Below are 19,331 nucleotides of genomic sequence, written 5' to 3'. Positions count from 1 at the left end.
CTGACAGAAACTTTTGTATGTCTCCTCCTCTTTTAGGAGAGATGAATTGGCACTTTTTAGAGCCACATACTTGACATATTCCTTTTTGATAAACTCTATTATTTTTAGCTTTAACATAAGAGATATTTTTAGATTTAGTTTTCTTTTTACATTTGAGACAATAACTCATATTTATTTATCAGAAAAATTCCGACAGAGTATCAAAACCTTTTTGGTTTTCAACATATACATTTCAATCTTTATTTTTAAAACATAAAGAATCCTAAGGAATGCCTTCACTCTCTCCTCCATTTATTTACAAATAAAAACTAACTAAAGTCAATGACACCAACATCATCAATCACATAATCTTTTCCTTCTTCTTCTTCTTCTTCTTCACCACTTTCTCGTTTAAATCTCCTCCCTGAAATTGAAGACATTGACGTTCTTATTTTTGAAACCATTATCTTCATAAGAGTTGTTAATTCTTTAATTTCCTCTTCGGTGCGTTGAGATTGATTTATTTGCTTTAATACACTCAATCTTTTATGAATCTCAATGATTTCCATCTTTTTATATTTTTCCTCCCTCTCTCTTTGCTCCCTCTCCTCCTCCTCCATTTTCTCCCTCTCCTCCTTCTCCTTTTTCTCCCTTTTCTCCCTTTCCTCCTTCTCCCTTTTCTCCCTTTCCTCCTTCTCATTTTTCTCCCTCTCCTCCTTCTCCTCCTTTTTCTCCCTCTCCTCCTTCTCCTCCCTCTCCCTTTCCTCCTTCTCCTTTTTCTCTCTTTCCTCCTTCTCTTCTTCAACTCCTTCCTCATCCCTTGCTACCCTTGAGTTTGAACCCCAAAGAATATTATACATATACTCATCTGGATTTTGAGATATTCTTGTATCTATAATTATTTTTCTCATAATAGGATACCAATAAGATTTGTTGACGATTTCTAAAAGAGTTTTATATTTCATAACTTTGAGAAGTTCATTTTTATTTAATATTTTAAACAAGTCTCTATTTGTGGGTTTAACAATATCAGTATAAGGCCAGTTTTTAATGACAAAATTCCCATGTATATGCTCCAAATCATAAGGTATGTAATACCGAGCACCCTTTTCTTGTAGGTATCCTTGAATACAAAAATTATAATTCTCTTGTAGTCTTCTTCCTGCCATTTATGTATCAGAAATATATGTGAGATTAATATTATGACAGGTAATACCACCCCATCTTCCCACTACCAAATCGGTTTGTATTCCTCGGCTTTCTATCCTTATCTCATTACCTTCCTTCTTTGTCATGCGAACCATCGCTATACTATCATATATTTTTCTTTTCTTAAAATCACGTATTTGTTGTTTACTAATTGTACTTCCACATAAATCCTTATCCTCACCAAGTGGATAATATTCTTCTTTACGAGACTGATTTAAATCATGTAGGTCTTCTATGTTTATTGAAAAAGACCAATTATACCCTAAATCAGGCATATCATACCCCCATTTATTAATTCGCATATTAACTAAATGTCCTTCTTTATAAAATTCAATTGTAAGCAGGTAGTTAAATTCAATGAGGAAAGGTGTATGGTCAGTATAACCAGGTGTTGTGGTTGTAAATTTTACTTCTTTCACAAAACGTGCTGTTTTCTTTAAAAATATATATTGTGATAAATCACTTAATCTAATTAAGTCATTCGCATCTGTAGGGTTTGGATAATTGATTAATTTATAAGTATTCTTCATATTAATATTTTTACTTACACTATATTTTTGTCGTTCAGCCTGTGCCTTTGTATAATAATTTGATAAATCAATATCCTGAGAGGATTTTCCAAAGATAGAACCATCTTTTCCAACATAAGTCATTTATATTAGATTAAAAATGATATCATAAAAATTTTCATTATTGTTGAGTTGAAATAATACATATAAACATAATTGACCACAACATTTAGAATTAATTTCTTGAACTTGAAATGTTTGATAAACACCATTCTGTAAGAATTGTATTACTTCAACAGGTGGTGGCATACCATAACTATCAAAATAATATTTATCCTGACTATTATGAATACAAACCCAATGAGAACCATTCTGTGTGTCTAAATTCATAATAATATTCTTTGTATTCTTATTTATATGTATTAATTCATCTCTCATACAGATTACCACATTATCAATTTTTAGTGTTTTACAATACTTGGCTAGTTCTATATTTGACGTTGTATTCTTTCCAAATTGTTTAAACCATTTATCCATTTATTTATGAGAAAGATACAATCCATTACCCCGTTTAGTTAGTTTAACACCCGCTTGAGCGATAGAGGAAAGCATATCACCAACCAACAATCTAGCTTTATCAGGTAGACTTTCAAGTTTTTGAGCAAAATCTACAATTACACCACTTCCACTAATTTGTTTCTCCAACTCCTTGTTATGTCTTTCCAATTCTTTTTGAGCTTTTAGTTGTGCCTTCCTTTCGTTAGCAGTTTTTACCGCTGCTGAAATACCACCAGTCAATGCTCCCGCCGCACTTAAACCAGCAAATAAAGGAATTAGAAACGGGAGAAATCCTCCTCTTGACTCGTCTATTGAATATTTCTTTAACATAGGTTTCGTCATTTTAATTTTAAGTGATCCAACATCATTTAGTGTTTTTACTTGTGTGTGTGTGAGTAAAACATCAATTCTTACAGCTCCTTTTCTTTGAATTGTATTAACATTAATAATACAAGGCTTTTGATTTTGAATACAAGATGTTAATTTATTAAGATTGATTTGATTAACATATACCCCTACCATTTATGTATGAGAAAAAACCTATGTGATATTAATCATAACACCATTATCTGTATTAATCTGTAATTCTGTTTCCTCCAAAAGCAAACAATAAGCATCAACTTCTTCATTCTCCCCTCTTTCAATGTATAGAGAAGTATCCACTCGATTAGACTTTATAGTTTCCTTTTGAGAACTCAGGTCAATTGCGTAGATTGTATATAAACCTTTAAATGCAACCATATCCAAAATAGGATCATTATTACCATTACTTTCACACACTTTTTGGTAGGACTTGTAGGCTTCCGCATAATCATTTTTTTCCCAATCAATTTCCAATCTATCTCGCGGATAAAATGTGCCATCAAGAGAAACCCGAAGTTGTTTCACCTTAGCATTATCACTCAGCGCATTATTCTTATTAGTACCCTCCTCTCCATCTGGTTTTTTAAAAATGAGCCATAGGTATCGTGGCTTTCCTTCAAGAACACCCAAATTCCAAGTGTAGGTAGTGTGTTCCAGTTTAACGTGTTGACATCTTCTTTTAAGGTATGATACATTTAGCGGTTTCTTTGAGTTAAGTCTTCTATTTAACATCTCCTCCGTTTTAAGATTAGGAGTATATTCATTGATATACCAACACAAATCATTAATAACAAATTTATTATTGTCGCCAAAAGCATTTTCAGCCCCAAAAAGCAATCTATTTACATTATCATTCCTTTGTAGTTGAAATCTAATTTTAAGACCATACAAAACTTTATCATAATCACAAAATCCAAATATACCTTTAAGAGGTACTGCTACGGTAAAACTATTCTCAGCTTTTGCGTCATCATTATACATTGACTTCCTTTGACTATAACCAGGGTCTGTGTTTGTTCCCGTTGACATATCAGGAATAAAGCCTTCAACAGCTCCCTTACCCATTCTATCACCAAACGAATATAGTGTAAATTTCATCATTTCAGATGTAGCAGAGACATAATCAACCGCTTCAACCTCTTGTGTTCCAATATACAGGCGAACACTGTCAAACATTTTCCAGAAGAAATCATTTACGAGTGTAGCATTAGTATTATTCGCAGCCTTAGTGAATTTAAATTTACACAGCAAGAAACTATCAGCTATATTCAAGTAAGTTTGTTGATTATTTATTTCAAAACTTTTTGTTCCGTTTGAATTCCAGTCGGTTCCTGTAATAGCATTTACCTTAAAATAGTCTTCCTTTTTAGTAGAGTTTGAAATGATAATCGTATCATCCAAATCATAGATACTATCAATCGCTTCCATACTTGTATTTATATAGTATTAAAATTGTTGAAACCCTGACCCAAGTATTTTAATGATTTTTTGTCGTTCTTGTGAAGATAGTTGAGTTTTACCTTTTTTAATTTCTTTGATTGCTTGTAATTTATGGGACTCCTTTTGAGCATCTTTTATACTCTTTACAACACCTGCTACATTTCCCATGAGAGAAGCAGTTGAACCAATTAGGTCTTTATGTTTAAGAATGGTTGAACCAATACCCATTAGAGTATCAATTACCCCATCTCCTTTATTTCGAAATTGATGACCCACACCCCGTTGTCTCTTAGGTTTATAGTATCCTTTACCCACATACCTTGTATAGTCTGGTGAAAGGAACATGCCCTCCCCTGTAATTATTTTATATTTTCCCAACTCGTGTTTTCTTACAATAACCATTATTTATTTATTGAAAAACTTCACGTAGGTGAATTCTGATGGATATAATTTCATCATTAAAGGATATCATACGATTATCTTGGTCGGTTATCCTAAAATTTACTCTGTATATGGTTTTTCCTGACACAGGTAAATAGACAAGATTTTTTGGTTCCATATTAAATTTATAACCAATCGGGGTTGAGTATGCACTGAATGAAAATATTGTATTTGTTCTTATTCCATCGTTATAAGCACCATCAATCAAATCACAATGAATTAATACTGAATTTATACCGGAGGATATTTGGATAACATTATCACTGTAAAACGTCCCGTTATTTTCAATCTTTTTTGAAGAGAAACCCAATAGCTCTCTGAACGAATTTTCAATCGTGAAATCAACTTTATAATTATTTTTCAGTTTAATAGTTGATTTTGAAGTGTGTGTTTGAATATCTATTACAATATTTTTTGGTTCATCACCTTTTTCTTTCATAAGGCGAGAGACTTCTGAAGATATTTGAGAAATCTCGTAAGCTCCAGGTGAAACAGTTATAGTTTTGTAGGCAGTGCCTGGATTATAACTAAACTTGTTGTTTTTCTCTGTGATATTAAAAAGGGTATTGTAAGTTTCCATTGACAACAAAGATGCCTCATATGAGGTAAGGGGGTCAAGTTGTAGTGGGTAAGGGAATGAAGCTGTGTAATCGCTCGTTGTGAAATTAAAACTAAGAATTGTGCTTCTCATCTTATTTAATATCTAATAAAATATCTTTGTATTGACATTTATTAATTATTTTCATGTTCATCAACTGATCTAAAATGGCTGAGGATTCATTAAAACAATTGTTGTTTCCAGCCTTCTTACTACCTAATAACAATAATAGCCTATTAACTAATTGTGATGGGTCATTTGGAAGAAAACTAACACCCGAACCAAGCTTACTTAAAGCATCAATAATATGTTTCTCCTTCTCATTCTTCTTACTTTTACCAGCAACAGAAACTCCATAATCAAGTGTATTTAACAACTCAATATATACCCTATCTTCCTCTCTTTCCATATCAAGTGGTTCCTCAAAATATTTTGAACCGCTGAATCCGGGGTTTGTTAGAAGAAACATTAATCTTGGAGTTAATTTAACATTTGGTTGAGTAGAACTCAAGAACATCAATTCATCATTAAATATCAATACCTTTTCTTCCACAAGATGAAACACTGCTGGTTCTTCTGTTGGAATGAGACCTGCTCTGGTTTTTGAACCCGCAGAATATTCATTGTTTTGAAGAGCTTCCACAACATAATTAGGGGGTTGATTTACCTGCTCAAGTTTCCGAAATAATCCCTCGTCATCATATTCTAATTCACCAAGTTCTTGTTTTGTTATCTGACTAAAATCTTTGAGCATTTGAAGTTTTTTCGGAGTAAATTCTACCGTGGGAACTGTAGGGTGTTGAGTTTTCAAAAGTGGTTTAAAGAATTTCTCTTGTTTTCTTTCAAAGGCTTCTTCACCAGTTAGTTTCTGTCTCCGTTTCTTCTTTATCTCTTCCTGTTGTTTAACAACTTTTGAAACTAATTGTTGATGTTCCTTAAACTTTCTTTCTCTTTCTTCAGTATTCATTTTCTGTATTTATTTATTGAAAAATATCATTTAGTATCTCATCTTGTTTCACAACAATATATTTATATTTTCCAATCGTGTGTTTCATATAATTTTCAAATTCTTTTTTACTACATAACGTAGAGCAATTATCTCTCCAAAAATTATTTACATCTATTGAATTTAACTTAAATAAAATAAAAGTATTGGCATTGTTTCTTATTGAGCGTCGAGGGAGTTGAAAATATGATTGACTAAGATATATACAATTACAAGAAGAATGTCTCCCTCTTGTATAGTAGCTATCCATTACTGTTTGGTTTCTCTCATTAACACAATCATCAAAGATGACAAGGTTCTTTTTTGATTTATCTAAATCTTGAGGTGAAGGTATATCATCCGTATTATCACTGAGAATACAAGTTATGGGTTTCGATTTTGATTTCTGTGTATCACAAAATAATTGTATTATATCATCAATATTATAATCATTTAGTTTGTTTTGAAGTTTAAATAAACCGATAATGTCTTCCTTTTTAAGACCCGCATTAAAACCCTGTGAGAGTAGTTGATACTCGGGTTGAAAACTTGACTTTGTAAAAATTATTAAATTATCATAATCTAAAAAATTAGAACCAAGGAGCATCTTTAAAAGTAAACAGGTTTTTCCACATCCGCTTGAACCAACTATTAGACATCTCAATGAATTTGGAATGTTTTTATGGTTATTAAATTTTATCTTATTTTCCCAAACGGGTAAAAAATCATTCATTTATATATTTGGAAAACAAGTTATCCAACTTTTTTTGAGCTATTTGAGAAACTCTATATTTTATCCTGAGTTCGGGTTTAATTTCAAAATAATCCATTATTTTATTTATATAGTATCTTGTATTAACATTTCCATTAAAATTATTTTGAATAATAAATATCATTAAACCCTTATACATTTCCTCAATACAATTAGTCTCTTCCCTTGAAAGAAATGGTGTATTATCATCACAATACTTAACATTCATCTCTCTTATTAATCTTGTAAAGTAATTCATTTTTGGTTCTAATTTAAAAGAGTTATATATTTTTTTATATTTCTTATTATCATTAATTAAAATTAAATCACAGAAAATACATTGTTTATATGAATCCTCATCATTAAGCCCCACTCTATCACAAGCCGGACAATTCTCTAATTTATCATATGGAGAGTCTGGAAATTCTAAATATCCTTCAGAACTTATCATATTTATGTGGTAAATTTTTACTTAAACTAAACGCAAGTTTATTCATTAATAAATACAATGTTTCAAAGCACAAAAGACAAATTTCAATCAATCTCTACTTCGGTGGAAGATATAGAAAAATATGTCAAAGATGTTAAATTGAACAAAGATAAATATGGAAATTTTTGGGTAAAACCAGTTATGGAAAATAACATGAGCCCCTCTATTTCATTTAAAGGAAGAGCTCTAACTATACCTGGAAAGACATCCATTAAAGTTAATCTAACAAAAGTTTCTCCTCTACTCCTGGCAATTTATTCAAAGCTTGAAAAAGTGATTGACCACGATACTTTGAAAAAGAATGATAAGACCATTAATAATTCTAGAGGAGACATTTGTATTTTCTTTAATAATCCAAAGGGTGTAGATCTAAGTAAAATGAATGATGTTAATATTTCTGGTGAAATGTCATTTCGTTCTATGATAGTTAGAGATTATTTAAAGATAACTTTTGATATAAAAATTGTAGAGATTGAATCTGTTAATGAAAGAAAGTATATAGATATTGATGGGAATATTTTTCTTGCTAATTAAATATGAGTCAATACAGCAGTGAAGATTTTACTATTTCATTGAACTCAGACGATAGTGATGATAGTATTTCATTGAACTTGGACGATGGTGATGATAGTATTTCATTGAACACAGATGATAATTATGATACTAATAGTTTGTGCTCAAATGATAGTTATGAGAGTAGCTTTATTGATGACTCTGAGTATGATTCTGAGTATTCATGTGATAGTTATGACTTAGATGATTCTGAGTGAAAAAGTGTTTTAGTTTAAGCACAGCGATATATATAAAACGGAGCTGTAAAGCTCAAAAGTGTTTTATTTTAAGCACAGTGATATATATAAAACACCACGTTTTCTCACGCTATAAATATGGTTTATTGTGATACTTGCGAGAAGGAAGTAAAATATTATAAACAACATATTCTCACCGCAAAACATACATACAACATTTTAAACAAACTTTCCCCTCTTCCACCTGAAACAAAACACTGTTCTACATGTAATAAAAATATCCTCAAGAAAGGCTTCAAAATACATCTTAAAACAAATCTACATTTATCAAATTTTATCACAACTAAAAACTCTGATGGAGCATTCAAAGGACATATTAAAATAAGAGTCTTTAACTTCAAACCTCCTGAACCAGAGTCTATAGTTGATGCTGTAGAAATAGTTAAACCTGCTGTTCAAACGTTGATTGAAAAAACACTAAAGGAAATGAAACCACTTAAATTTTATATGGGAGTAAAATTAGAAATGACAAAGGATGAAGGAGTTATAGATGCACCATACATGAGAACTGAGCCACACTTTATATCTTCATATCAAGATTTTAAAACATCAGGAGTCTATGATGAACTTATTAAACAAGAGCAAGATGTGGATAATTCAATCGTAGGAAGTGGATTCAATATAGGAAAAATTATTTACATAGACATTCATATTCTTAAATCAGATCCTCTAAAAGCTTCTTCTTACATTGATTTACCCAGTGTTATCAAAAATAGAAAAGCAGTTATCAATATCAAAAATAAAGACAATAAATGTTTTCTCTGGTCTATTTTAGCACACTTACATCCTCCACATTTTCATGATGAAAGAGTATCTCATTATAAAAAATATGAGAATACATTAAATACGAAAGATCTAAAGTTTCCGATGACTTTAAATGATATTCCTAAATTTGAAAAGATGAATAATTTATCAGTTAATGTTTATGGTCTAACAGAAACAAACAACATTCAGGTTTTAAAGCTTTCTGACAATTGTAAACAAACTCATATTAATCTTCTATATTTTAATTCAGACGAAAATTCACATTATACATACATCAAAGATATTGCTAAATTAATAAAACCACAAGTCTGTAAGAGAACAAATAAAATATATATTTGTTTGCGTTGTCTTAACTTCTTCAATTCACAAGAAAGATTAGATAAACATTCAAATTATTGTGGCGAACATAAATCAACGGTAATCAATATGCCTAAAGAAGGCTCAAAGATCACATTCAAAGATGAAAATAAAAAGATCAAACATCCATTTGTTATATATGCTGATTTTGAAAGTATTTTAGAAAAAATTGATACTGCTTCTCAAGATCCAAAAGAATCATACACAAATAAATATCAAAAACATACTCCTTGTGGTTTTTGTTATTATATCAAATCATCCGTTGGTGATAAATATAACAAGTTAGAGATGTATAGAGGCTCAAATACCCCAGAGGAGTTTGTGAAACGACTAGAAAAAGACTGTGTTCGATTAACCAAGATAATGAGAGAAACCAATAAACCAATGTCCTTAACAAGTAAAGAAAAAAGGGAATTTATAAAAAACAATGTCTGTCATATTTGTGAGGAGAAAATTGGTAAAGGTCTAAAGGTTAGAGACCATTGTCATCTCACTGGTAAATATAGAGGTCCGGCTCATCAAAGTTGTAATATTAATTATCAACTCCCCTCTTTCATTCCTGTCTTTCTTCATAACAACGCTCATTATGATACACATCTATTTATCAAGGAACTCTCAAAGACTTCTGGAAGTATCTCAGCAATTCCAAACACGGATCAGAAATACATTTCATTCACAAAAACAATTCACACATCTCCTATTACTCATATCAGATTTCTTGATACATTTAAATTCATGGCAAGTCCATTGGTTAACTTGGTTCAAAATCTAAAAGAGTTTCCATGTCTTTCAGAGTATTTTTTAGATAAAGATTTTCTAACACAAAAGGGAATTTACCCCTATGACTATATGGACTCATTTGAGAGATTCAATGAAACACAACTTCCTTCAAAAGAAAATTTCTATAACAAATTAAATAATAGTCATATATCTGATAAAGATTATGTACACGCACAAAATGTTTGGGAAAAATATAACATCAAGAATCTTGGCGAGTATCACGATTTGTATCTCAAAACTGATGTGCTTTTATTGGCCGATGTATTTGAAGCCTTTAGATCTGTTTGTCGCACTGGATATGGATTGGATCCTGCTCACTACTACACAGCACCTGGATTGGCCTGGAGTGCGATGTTGAAAATGACAAAACAAGATTTGGATTTGATAACCGATGTTGATATGCTTTTGATGATTGAAAAGGCAAAAAGAGGTGGAATTTCACAAGTCTGCTCGAGTAGATACGCAAAAGCAAATAACAAATATCTTCCAAATTATGATCCAACGAAAGAGAGTTCTTACTTGATGTACTATGACGCGAACAACCTGTATGGCTGGGCAATGTCTCAGGCTCTTCCTTATGGAAAACTTAGATGGGTAAAGGAAAAAGACTACAAAAACGTTTTACAAGATGTATGTATCTCTACACAAAAAGAATTGGATGAAGAAAAAGTTGGTTATTATTTTGAAATTGATTTAAAATATCCAGAGGAACTCCATAACCTACACAAAGATCTCCCATTTGCTTGTGAGAAAGCAAGTCCAAAGAAAGAATGGTTGAGTGATTATCAACGATCGTTTGATATAGGTGAATCAACAGAAAAATTACTTACTACATTATATAACAAGAAAAATTATGTTCTACACCAAAGAAATTTGCGACAATATTTATCAAAAGGTCTAAGAGTAGAGAAGATCCATAGGGTTCTAAAGTTCAATCAAAGTCATTGGTTAAAGGGGTACATTGATTTTAATACACAAAGAAGAACAGAGTCAAAAACAGATTTTGAGAAAGACTTTTATAAATTGATGAATAATGCGGTCTTTGGTAAGACTATGGAGAATGTGAGGAAAAGACAAAATATCAGACTATCAACATCTTGGGAACAAGCATCAAAATTAATTAATAGACCGAGTTTTACTCGAGCTGAGGTCTTTACTGAGAACTTTTGTGCGATCCATTTGATTAAAGAGAGTATTGAAATGAACAAACCTATTTATATTGGAACAACAATTCTTGATTTATCAAAGTCATTAATGTATGATTACTTTTATAATAACTTGAGGAAGAAATATCAAAATGATGTTAATCTACTTTATATGGATACAGATAGTTTTATTTTGAAAATTAATACCAACGATGTTTATTCAGACATGAAAAGAGACATTAATATCTATGACACGAGTAATTACAGTCCAGAGAGTGAGTTGTTCTCTTCTAAAAATAAAAAGGTGATTGGAAAGTTCAAGGATGAATTAGGAGGAAATGTTATGAGTGAATTTGTGGGATTGAGGTCAAAGGCTTATGCTTATAAATACATTGTGAATAACGTTGAAAAGACTGATAAGAAGTTAAAAGGTGTAAAGAAAAATGTTATTAAAGAAACAATAAACTTTAAGGATTATTATAACTGTTTAACAACAAAGAAAGAAGAGTTTAGAAAGATTAATGGAATAAGAAGTTATAAACATCAATTATATTCAGAAGAGATAAATAAGAAAGCATTGGGGGCTTTTGATGATAAGAGGTTTATTTTAGAAAATGGAATTGATAGTCTCCCTTATGGTTATATAAGTATATAAGTGATAAGATATATATATAAGTGATAAGATATATATATAAGTGATAAGATATACATAAGTGATAAGATATATATAAGTGATAAGATATATATAAGTGATAAGTTAAAAAGGGGGGGGGTTGGGGATTTTAACGGGCTACCGCCGCCTTTTTTACTATTATATAAATGATAGAACCAAGTATCAACCAGACTAAAGAGTGGAGGTGTAATCAACCTTGGTATATAAATGGAAAACATAATGAATGTGAAAAATATCAAATAGGTATAATTGAAAAGGCAACTGGTAAAAAAGTTCACAAAACAAATAAGAGAATTAATTTAAATACCGGTGAATTGGGTAAAAAAGATGGAAATATTTTTGAGTGGACGGAAAACTTTGATGGTTGTCAGGAAAATATATACTTTAATTTAAAAATGGTATGTGGCACTGGAGGCGCTCAAGCAAGAACATTGAGGGAGGTTTACCATTTTATCTTAGCTCAGTTAAAATATCTTAATAAAGAACCAAACTCAAACATATTTTTTGTTAATATATTAGATGGTGAAGAGAGTTGTAGGAGAATTAAATTATTTCCCACGCATAAACAAATATTTGTAGGGTCGTTGTTTGAGTGGGTTATATTCACCAGATGATATTAAGAGTAAAAGGTTAAAAGGTCCATGAGGTCAGAAGGATCACAGGTGTTTAAGTGGTCTAATGAATAAGGATAACATGTCAAAAGGTTAGAAGGTTCGTAAAGAACAGGGTGAGAGAAATATAGGTGTTTAGGGGCAATGAGGGAGGGAAAGAATTAATATGGAAGTGAATGGGTCAATGTTTGAGTGGGTCAAAGATTAATCTGCCAGATGATATGTAGAAGAAGGATGATAGGTCTATAAGAGAAAACAAATATTTGTAGTGTTTGAGTGGTCTAATGAACAACATTAAGGATAGGTACTACAGACAAAAGGTTCATAAAGATGAGGGTGGGAGAAATAGAGGTGTTTATGATTTTTGAAAAAGACAAGGGGGTAAATGACATTAGATAGGGATTTCACATGTTAAACGGAGGTGTCCCAGAAGCAACATTATTACACTACTCACAACCACCTGCATTTGCGTCCACTACCTGACTTCCAACGCCACCTCACTAAACCTTACAATAAAAGAAACATTTCCAAGTAGGATAATTTTTGAGGATTAAAAAGATTATTGTTATTCCAATTTCTTACTAATGTTATATTTTTGGCCTTACCTGAAAGTTTGCTTGTTGACCTAACACGACCATAACATCATCATAAATTGGCTTGGTAACAAATAACATGGGGTGTGTCATTCACTGCCGGTCTGGATAGAGTCAAGATGGCGTCTCAAGTTTGCAAAGTGACAGATAACAGAACTAAGTGTCTTGCAGGTTCCACAACAAAATCCATGAACTGTTTTGGGCTGTCCAAAGCATGACGGTGAACAGGTAACCTTAACGGTAACCTTAACGGTACCAATTCGTGCTTCACACTTAGTTCCATATCGTGTTCACTTTTCAAACATGAGCCCAACGTTCAATCCTCCAAGATGATGTGGATGGTGATACTTTGGGTGCCTTTCCTACCTCGCCCTGATACTACTACTGCTACCACTACTACTGCTACCACTATTACCACTACTACTGCAACTACTACTATGACAACTGCTACCACTACTACTGCTACCACTACTACCACTATTTCCACTACTACCACTATTACCACGACTACCAATATTACCACTACTACTACTACTACGACAGCTGCTACCACTACTACTGCTACCACTACTACTGCTACCACTTCTACCACTATTTCCACTACTACTGCTACCACTACTACTGCTACCACTACTACCACTATTTCCACTACTACCACTATTACCACGACTACCAATATTACCACTACTACTACTACTACGACAGCTGCTACCACTACGACTGCTACCACTGCTACCACTATTTCCACTACTACCACTATTACCACTACTACTGCTACCACTACTACTACTACTACTGCTACCACTATTTCCACTACTACCACTATTACTGCTACCACTTCTACTGCTACCACTACTACTGCTACCACTACTACTTCTACCGCTACCACTATTACTGCTACCACTACTACTGCTCCCACTACTACTGCTCCCACTACTACTGCTACCACTATTACTGCTACCACTACTACTGCTCCCAATACTACTGCTCCCACTACTACTGCTACCACTACTACTGCTACCACTACTACTGCTCCCAATACTACTGCTACCACTATTACTGCTACCACTACTACTGCTCCCAATACTACTGCTCCCACTACTACTGCTACCACTATTACTGCTACCACTATTACTGCTACCACTATTACTGCTACCACTACTACTGCTACCACTATTACTGCTACCACTACTACTGCTCCCAATACTACTGCTCCCACTACTACTGCTACCACTATTACTGCTACCACTACTACTGCTCCCACTACTACTGCTACCACTATTACTGCTACCACTACTACTGCTCCCAATACTACTGCTCCCACTACTACTGCTACCACTATTACTGCTACCACTACTACTGCTCCCAATACTACTGCTCCCACTACTACTGCTACCACTATCACTGCTACCACTACTACTGCTCCCACTATTACTGCTACCACTACTACTGCTCCCACTACTACTGCTACCACTACTACTGCTCCCACTACTACTGCTCCCACTACTACTGCTACCACTATTACTGCTACCAGTACTACTGCTCCCACTACTACTGCTCCCACTACTACTGCTACCACTATTACTGCTCCCACTACTACTGCTCCCACTACTACTGCTACCACTACTACTGCTCCCACTACTACTGCTACCACTGCTACCACTACTTCTGCTACCTAAAGGCCCCAAATATATTCCCAATTTCTATTGGGGTCAGCCAGGGAACGTTTTTAGGCGAAAGTCTTTCACGAATTAGCTGGACAGGTCTGACGCTCGACAAAGGTTCCAGCAGGAATTCGGAATTTTTTTTCCAAGAGTGCCAGTGATAGCTTGCCTACTCTTCAAAAAGTCCACATACTAATGCCGTAGACAGGACACCCAGCTTAACGTCCATCAGAGGGATGGCACACACATTGATGAATCACCCTGTCTGTGACACACCTGAATGACAGTTTATACCTGGGTGTGGATTCTAACCTGGCCTTGACTGCTCAAAGTCGAGTGTGTGGACCTCTAAGATATCCAAACTCGTATTCTTAGGCAATCAGCCCAATTCAGCAATTTAAGCCAGACTTTAAAATGTGACAACCAAACATCACCTTGCCACGCGTGTTTGGACATCCCTTTCATTGTCATTTCCTCCCTGCTGTGTTAGATCTCCATCTCCATCCGGCCGAGCCCGGTTAATGTCAGTTTTAAAATGAACAAGAAAACATCTGAAAAAGCAAAGCTTGTCCGCCTCCGTTTATATTCAGACGTTTCTTCTTCTTCTTCCGTACGCTCAAAATAACGAAAACAGTTTAAAAACTAGACCAGCACGAGTAGAGAACATACCTCCGCGTGGTGAACAGTTTATATTTTGGATCCCACTGATAGGCCGGATCTGGATTCGGACCTGAACCATAATCGAATCGGCTTGTTCTCGTCACCAAACCAACTCATCCGCCAAGTTTATTCATAACTCGTCCATAATGTTTTTAAATATCATGTCGCTTTTCACCCGATCTCTCAATGGTGAAGAATCACTTAAAAAATTAAATAATTCTCATATCCGAATCCATATTCAGATCTTCACCAAAATCGAATCTATTTGTCCTCGTCAGACACCCAACCTGTTCACCAAGTTTCGTCCAAATCCGTCCACAACTTTTTGAGATATCCTGATATGTATCGTTTTTGGCCATATCAATTATTGTGAAGAATCACTTAAAGCATTATACTAGCCGGATCCGGATCTTCACTAGATTTGAATCACTTCTTCCTTGTCAGACACACAACCGGTCCAACAAGTTTCGTCCAAATCCATCCATAACTTTTTGAGATATCCTGCTTTATGTTGGTTTTGGCCCTATCTCCCAATGGTGAAGAATCACTTAAACAATTAAATAATTCTCATATCCGAATCCATATTCAGATCTTCACCAAAATTGAATCGATTCGTCCTTGTCATACACACAACCTCCCCACAAAGTTTCGTCCAAATCCGTCTTCAACGTTTTGAGATATCCTGATATGTATCGTTTTTGGCCATATCAATTATTGTGAAGAATCACTTAAAGCATTATACTAGCCGGATCCGGATCTTCACTAAAATTGAATCAATTCTTCCTTGTCAGACACACAACCGGTCCAACAAGTTTCGCCCAAATCCATCCATAACCTTTTGAGATATCCTGCTATATGTTGGTTTTGGCCCTATCTCGCAATGGTGAAGAATCACTTAAAAATTAAATAATTCTCATATCCGAATCCACATTCAGATCTTCACCAAAATGGAATCTATTTGTCCTTGTCAGACACCCAACCTGTTCACCAAGTTTCGTCCAAATCCGTCCACAACTTTTTGAGATATCCTGCTATGTATCGTTTTTGGCCATATCACTCAATGGTGAAGAATAATTTAAAGCATTTTACTAGCCGGATCCAGATCTTCACTAAAATTGAATCACTTCTTCCTTGTCAGACACCCAACCTGTTCACCAAGTTTCGTCCAAATCCGTCCACAACTTTTTGAGATATCCTGCTATGTATCGTTTTTGGCCATATCACTCAATGGTGAAGAATAACTTAAAGCATTATACTAGCCGGATCCAGATCTTCACTAAAATTGAATCACTTCTTCCTTGTCAGACACACAACCGGTCCAACAAGTTTCGTCCAAATCCATCCATAACTTTTTGAGATATCCTGCTTTATGTTGGTTTTGGCCTTATCTCCCAATGGTGAAGAATCACTCAAACAATTAAATAATTCTCATATCCGAATCCATATTCAGATCTTCACCAAAATTGAATCGATTCGTCCTTGTCACACACACAACCTCCCCACAAAGTTTCGTCCAAATCCGTCCACAACGTTTTGAGATATCCTGATATGTATCGTTTTTGGCCATATCAATTATGGTGAAGAATCACTTAAAGCATTATACTAGCCGGATCCAGATCTTCACTAAAATTGAATCACTTCTTCCTTGTCAGACACACAACCGGTCCAACAAGTTTCGTCCAAATCCATCCATAACTTTTTGAGATATCCTGCTTTATGTTGGTTTTGGCCCTATCTCCCAATGGTGAAGAATCACTCAAACAATTAAATAATTCTCATATCCGAATCCATATTCAGATCTTCACCAAAATCGAATCTATTTGTCCTTGTCAGACACCCAACCTGTTCACCAAGTTTCGTCCAAATCCGTCCACAACTTTTTGAGATATCCTGCTATGTATCGTTTTTGGCCATATCACTCAATGGTGAAGAATAATTTAAAGCATTTTACTAGCCGGATCCAGATCTTCACTAAAATTGAATCACTTCTTCCTTGTCAGACACCCAACCTGTTCACCAAGTTTCGTCCAAATCCGTCCACAACTTTTTGAGATATCCTGCTATGTATCGTTTTTGGCCATATCACTCAATGGTGAAGAATAACTTAAAGCATTATACCAGCCGGATCCAGATCTTCACTAAAATTGAATCACTTCTTCCTTGTCAGACACACAACCGGTCCAACAAGTTTCGTCCAAATCCATCCATAACTTTTTGAGATATCCTGCTTTATGTTGGTTTTGGCCCTATCTCCCAATGGTGAAGAATCACTCAAACAATTAAATAATTCTCATATCCGAATCCATATTCAGATCTTCACCAAAATTGAATCGATTCGTCCTTGTCATACACACAACCTCCCCACAAAGTTTCGTCCAAATCCGTCTTCAACGTTTTGAGATATCCTGATATGTATCGTTTTTGGCCATATCAATTATGGTGAAGAATCACTTAAAGCATTATACTAGCCGGATCCAGATCTTCACTAAAATTGAATCAATTCTTCCTCATCACACACACAACCGGCCCAACACGTTTCGTCCAAATCCATCCATAACATTTTGAGATATCCTTCTAAAAGCGCTATATAAAATAAATACATTATTATTATTATAATATGTTGGTTTTAGCCCTGTCTCCCAATGGTGAAGAATCACTTAAAAATTAAATAATTCTCATATCCGAATCCATATTCAGATCTTCACCAAAATCGAATCTATTTGTCCTTGTCACACACCCAACATCTCCACCAAGTTTTGTCCAAATCCGTCCACGACTTTTTGAGATATCCTGCTATGTATCGTTTTTGGCCCGATCTCCCAATGGTGAAGAATCACTTAAAAAATTATACTAGCCGGATCCGAATCCGGATCTTCACCAAAATCCAATCATTTCGTCCTTGTCACATACGCTACATCTCTGCCAAATTTCGTCCGAATCCGTCGACAACTTTTTGAGATACGTTGTTCACAAACGGACAGACAGACAAACAGATAGACAGGGTTGAAAACATAACCTCCATTTGACCTTCCGTAGCGGAGGTAGAAATGCAAAATGAAAATGTGATTTCATGCAGCCTTGACCCCTCCGGCCCGCGGCACGTTTTGATCTGGTCCGAGTGGTGATGTTTTGTTCAGTGTTTCTGTAGCTATTAATGTATTATGTAGGAACTCCTGGTAGGATCATGTTGTGGCATGCAGACTTTGCCTCTGAGCTGTCGAGCCTGGGTTTGAATCTCCACCTGGCTATAAACCGCCGTCCTGGTGTTTCGCATACCGGGCGATTCATCAAGGTGTCGTTAAACCGGGAATCCCGTCTGCTAGCATTAGATGATGGACGCTAAAAGAGCCACCGGAGTCCTTCGCGAAATGAAGTTGAGCCATCGCCTGCACCCAGAACGCAGTCGGTCGAGTCGACTATCCTGTGTCAAAATGACGACCTGTCCAGGTTGTAATCCTCCAGTGGCCCCGCCAATGAAAGTGCCTGCCTAATGGCCCAAGGAGAAGGAAAAAAAGATGAATTATAGATGAATATCAAAATTCACACAACTTTTATTTCCCAAGAAATGTTACAACTTCTTTAAACATATAATAAGAAAGAGCAACCAGGGATGGCAAACCCTCGCCAGTATGTATTTTTAGTTGTTTTTAAGGCTTTTGTGTTAAAACAAATATGGTGGCCAAACCACGTGACAGATGACGTCATCATTATTTTTTTCTCCACTAATTTATTCCTCAATTATTTATGCTCAAGAAATGTCATCTTGATCAGATGACGTTTTGTACATGTTGAATTATGACGTCATAATGGAGGCACATATGACATCATCATGAACATATCTTCCCCATGGAGAGCTCTTTACAATGAGCCATTTCTCTTTTTTTTTTTCTATGCAGCGCTTTCAGAGATATCGAGGTGCAAAGTTTTTCGGTTTTTCCAAGATGGCGGCCA

The sequence above is a fragment of the Myxine glutinosa genome, chromosome 13 (genome assembly GCF_964187855.1).
Source record: "Myxine glutinosa chromosome 13, kmMyxGlut1.1, whole genome shotgun sequence".
Taxonomy (NCBI): Eukaryota; Metazoa; Chordata; class Myxini; order Myxiniformes; family Myxinidae; genus Myxine; species Myxine glutinosa.
The sequence above is the reverse complement of the archived record's forward strand: the minus strand, read 5'-3'. Positions refer to the sequence as shown.